Here is a 6198-nt window from a genome sequence, read left to right as displayed (position 1 = left end):
AACAGAATTAATAAGTTATAATAGAAAAGCACAAAATGCAAAAAGTAATACACGTATAAAAGTAAGATTTCATATTATTGTTTAAAAATATTGTTACTAATAATCTACTATAACTGGAAAATATAATTATTATAATATCATTATGTACGTATTATATTAATAAAAAAAATACCACAATTCGTTATTCTTGTAATTCAGTTATTAATTATTACATATTGTATAGTATATTTTTTAATAGAAATATAATGAAATAAATTTATAAGATTCAATAGGAAAGATCGGAGCTCATTGGCACAATTTTCACAATTTCGACATAGACTTTTTAAACAACTAATTATTATAATTAAAACGTACTAATATACTAGTAATGATTCTATAAACTGTATAGCTTCTTTGTAGTACATAAGAAACCCATCAATGTTATATATAGATATTATATTATGATAGATATTATAGATGTTTTTTTTTTAAATATGGATCTTATTATATCTAGTAAAATCTTTCGTAAATATTACTACACACTATTAAATATATTATGCTGCAGAGAAATATTAAATTCTGTGTCTATAAAATCTACGAGTCAAAATTTTAACCTACGGTAAGCAACTCACAATATGTTCTAGAATACCGTTTCTCTTGCACGAAGCGTTCATTCAAATAATAGCGAGTTGCCGCGCCATAAACTCTTGCTGCGATGCGTTTCGTTACATCTCGCCGCATCTCATCGTTCATCACCGAGCGTATGCCTACCCACCAAAACACGGGAAGAAATTTCTCACGTGTACGTACATGTGAAATTAGCTTTCGCCGGGTCGATCCGGAATTAGTCATCCGCTGCGACGATTGAACTGTTCTACCCCGATGAAAGCACCGTAATTAATCTTTTCGCTAAGAAGACAAACATTATATTTCGTCTTGTGTTTAAAGCACCAATAAAGTTCCAGTATCATTGAACCGAAAGAAACGGACGCAAATAACGAAGCGAAGCAAAGTTCTTAAACGCGATTGCTCAACTAAACAATTCAGCGATTAATTGGGTTCGATCGAATCGAATTAATTCGACAGTCGAATGGAACAGAAAACAAACGTTATTGCTAAACTCAAATAAATAAACATATATATATATGTATATATATATATTTGTGGAAAGGAAATAGGCGAAGAAGCGGAAGAAAAAGGAAGACGTTCTTTCCCATGCGAAGCGAAGTCAAAGTGCCAAATCCCTGCGGGTAGAGAGACCAAAGTCCCATATGTGCTACGAATGGAGTCGATCAATGGGAACAATACATTGCGTTTGTCAATGACTTCGTCGACGACGTGATCCGGGCCCTTCTTGGCGCGCTCCGCTTCTTTAACTTCATCTTCTCAAAATCGGCTGTCTTCTTGCGACGATGGCAGAAGGCAACCTCTCTCTTGACTTGCATATCCACAGGCTACCTACGACTTTATTATACAACTCCTATGTCAGTACACTTCGATTCTGCGACGATGTCGACGCTGATGTATCTACTTAGATTTAATTTGCGTAAAGTACTGCCATTTAAAATTTTGTAAATAAGTAAGTGATTATCTTAGTCAGTAAACTAATAATCTCTATTGATAATATATTTATACTACATAATTTAATTTAAGGCAATAATTTCGAACTAACTGGTCTCAGAATTTCACCTATCTTATAAATATAAAATCTTATAAATATAAAAAAACGTAAAAATAGATTGATCATTTCTATAGATTCTCTAATTAATTAGATTAATTACTTTATAAATTATCGTACAAATCAGACATCATGCACTGTAAAATCTTATTGTTAGATTAATCAGTGATCAATTATCAATCATGAAAGTACTCGTTATACTTCATCTGTCCTCCAGTTGAATGATGTCTACGTCGACCAAAACACTAACAAAGCGCACGTTCCTTTGCTTTCAAGCGATTTCAAAGGAATATCGTGCCTCAAACAGAAACGAAACCTCGTAGTCTTTGAATCGTATTTCTCACAGCTAATATAGTACTGACGAAGAAATGTATTGAAAGTAATGTGCTCGATATCTTGTGATATACATTGTACTATCAGATTCGAGTCATATTATTTAACGATCAATTAAAAAATACTTGAAGGCACAAAAATATTGTGTACGGAGGATAATTTTTTTCCTATATATTTATTTCTTTAAACTAATAGTGCACATTCTCCCTTTATTTGTTTGTTTCTCTGTTTCTTTACTTTCTTCTTGCTTTTCGATACCATGGCATGTTTCCCTTTTCTCGAGAGCGAAATGTCTTTCCCCTATCTGAGAAAGCGATTTTGTTATTCAGTCTAAGATGGGTGAAGGACACTGTGTACGCGAAACGTAATTCCCCGAGAAAATGGAGGAGAAAAGTGTCGAAAGTGAGACGAAAGATGCGGAGAATTTTCAGACAGTAGCATTTACGTACCTTACTTATGTATCTCGTTTTCGACAATACGGTTTAGGAATTTAAGTGCACTCCGCACTAAAACTCGCCACTCATGAATATCGGTCGGCACAAGGGAAATGCAAATTATTATGTAAAACACAATTTTCAAAGAGCCCTCATTCACATTGCGTTTTATATTAACTCGAGAGTGACTTTGGAGAACTTTTACTGTAGTTAAAAGGAACTCTACAACAAATTACGAAACATAATATTATTATGTGCCTATTACGATATTATATGCTTTTATGATATATTTAGAAAGAAGAAAAGAAGAGAAAGAGAGAAAGAAATTGTAAACATTTAATGTTTAGGGAATTATATGGATAAACATAATAAATGTAACTCATATGCCATATGAGAGTAATAATTCGCGGCTAACCTTATATCTTGTAGTCTGAATTAATTTCATTGATATGAGAAATATTATACATATTAATATACAGATTAGTTTCAATATTTATCGTTAAATAACTTTTAACTTTCCTGTTGTCGAATTAATTAAAATTTAATAAAATAATTTAATATCATTAATAAAATATTTGTATACATTATTTCAAAATTATTTCAGATATCATTTATGAATCTAATAAGATTAATCCCGAATAATAAAATTGAATGACAGACAATTTAAAATCGGATGTTGTTAATGTGTTTAGTGATTAATTTATATTGTGAAATGCAAATTGCATTTGTTGTATTGTGTAATGCATGCATATCAGAATTAACAAGAAAATTAATACGGTAAAAAAATAATACGTGTTCAAAATTAAATAGAGAATAATAAATAATTAAAGAATTCATTTTAGTATAAAATTATGTAAGATATACATAAAATTAATATAACTTTCTTAATATATAAGCATAGAAAATAATAAGTTAATTAGTAAATAAAAAAAAGATATGCAATATATTTCTAACAAGTACTGCATTTAATCATGGATTAATATAAGTATTTAGAAGATAAAGACGTGAATTTAATGCAATTAAAAAATATATATACAAAGTGCATCTCAATTGTACTATATATTTTTGTCAAAATAAAATATTAAAATCTTGGATATCGAAATTTTGAAGGAAATAGCGCGTTAATGTTGTATCGTAATTACAATTTTAATTGGATTCAACCTGATCACGGGCAAGATGTTCTCAAAGAGAAGAAAGTTGACGTAAATTCGCTGTGTCACGCGGATACATAAAATATAATGGACTTCAAATACGATGAGATTGCACTATGTAATATTGAAAACAGTAAAACTTTGGAGAACTTATATACGTGACAATCCTTATATTTATACATTATTTCGAAGTACGCGATATAGACAGTATGCAGATGGAATAAGAAACAGCATATCTGATTTCAATCCGACCAATATATTTCTTTACCTTACCTTTGGTAAACTGCAGCTAGTATTTTATTCACACTAAATTTAAAAAAATATGGGAATATAAACATAGAAGTAACACAAATATTGAAATTAAATTGTTTTTCACAATATTCCTTTCTCTCTCTCTCTCTCTCTCTCTCTCTCTCTCTCTCTCTCTCTCTAAATTCTTGGTCTCTCTCCCACAAATATCTTACTTTAATATATAATACACACATAATTTTTCCTTTCACATTATAAATAAATTCACTTTATACTTTGGTTTCTTTAAAATTAAGTGACGTAGATTAAGAAAACACGTGATCACGTAGCGACCGCGCGAATCCGGTGCCTTGGAAAAATCGTCTTTCGAGAGAAATAACGATGCAAACTCGTGGCAGTAGATGCACATAGCAAGTGGCCGTACCGTTCTCCACGAAAGGAAAGCTCACTCTCTTGGCTCAGACGGCTCAGAGGGCTCACCGTACCATTGTAAGAGCAACGAACCGACCAAAGCGAGAGTAAAGACGCCAGGCGCCTACTTGCTACTGCGATCCCACCAATCATTTGTGCATTCAAGCAGCTACCCGGAAACCCAGTGGTTCCCCGTCGGTCCGCACGACCGATCTAATTCACCCGGTGGAGCAATCGAGCGATATTATTATTTCGGTACCGTCGCTGGAACATCGGGTCGACGCTTCGAGGAATGTAATCATTGGCTTGGGTGCTTTCTGCTTGGGACGAGAATGCGTGCCATCGGCAAACATGAAGCTTCGGTACACCGAATTCGCATTTTAGTCTTGCACGAGCGTCGATGAGCTAGTTTCAAATTTCAGAAAATTGAAAAGATCGGTGAAACTTCTGAATCTCTTATGTATAACGTTTTTCGTCGCGAAAAAATATAAGTGAAGAATATGAGATAACTACTCTGCTACTCTGAGGTAAATATTTTAAAACAAAAACTTATTATTTATTAAAAAAATGTTATTTTAATATGCATGTTACAACATGTATATGTATAAAACATTGATTCTATAACTGACAGGCGGTATTATTTTAACAATGTTTATATGAAAACAAAAGATGGAATCAGGGAATTTGATTTATTATGTGTATACGATCATGTATAATATAATCGTATGTTCGCTTCCGAATGTTTATTTTAATTATTACACGTGTTTGATAGTTACGTATGCACCACGCAGAATAAAATTTGCAAAAACATGAAACACAGGCTCGGTCGAACTTTGTTTATGTTGACGTGGAATTGGAGAAAAAATTTATCTTATTAATATCTAGCTTTTTTTGTTCGAGAACTGTAGTATCATATTTGAATAAAAGTAATACATAACGTGTTTAATGGGCAACTTTCTCTGTTTAATTCTCTTGTTGTTATTCATCAAAAATATTTCGACGTATCTTCCTATTATGTTTGTAACGAATTTTGTTGCTGTTGTTCATGCCAGTCAGAAGTTACAAGAATACACAACTATATGACACTTAAACCTGACATATGTGCGCGCATAACTAGACTTACACAATCCTATGACGTGCCATGTGCATAATGCACGCGAAGAGAAAGCCCAAGATGACGAATGAGGCGAGGTGAAGAATTGCAATCTTTCAGCAAGTAATGCATCACACTGTAATAATTCATCGCTTACAAGCAAAAGATGCGGTGCCACCTCATCGCTTTAATGCTGCAAAGCGCAATGTTATTCATTGATCACTTACTGTTACTATTATCCAGAAAACATCACCACAAAAATGATTTTATATATATATATATATATATATACGACTTGAGATAATTTTGAGATTTAATATGTAAAAAAAATTTCTTTTAAATTATTTTGTCACTTTTAAATATTCTATTATTATTTGAACAAAAATGTGTAATGTTATTTTAATAGAAGCAGTAAAAAGATGATATATTTATAATAATCATTTTTTTAACTGAATGTATTTTAAAAGCATACAAGCACTAATATTTTAAAATAATTTTTTTTTTAATAATTATTTTCATACCAGAATAATTAAAAATAAACTTCTTAATCATAATATTTTTCTTCATCATAACTCGCAGTAATTTTGTTTGCAAAAACCGCTCAGGGCGTTACTCGTTCATTTATTTCCGTAAACCGGCCTCTCGCTACATATTTTTATCGCAACATTTTCCATTTGCTTTCATTCATTCTTCGCGTAATTAAAACCGCGTTCAAGCGCGTCGATCATGCAGCGCCGTTTGCGAGAGACGGCAAACATATCCAGACGCCGAAGCGTTCCAACGATTCCAGGCGTCCCGATTGCACGCCAGGCGTGTATGAATTAGATCGACGCGAATTCCCGGCTTCATTCTCGCGACGAATCCACCCCA

Source organism: Mycetomoellerius zeteki, unplaced genomic scaffold, assembly GCF_001594055.1.
Source record: "Mycetomoellerius zeteki isolate Tzet28-1 unplaced genomic scaffold, Tzet1.0 scaffold31, whole genome shotgun sequence".
NCBI lineage: Eukaryota > Metazoa > Arthropoda > Insecta > Hymenoptera > Formicidae > Mycetomoellerius > Mycetomoellerius zeteki.
Note: the sequence above shows the minus strand (reverse complement) of the source record.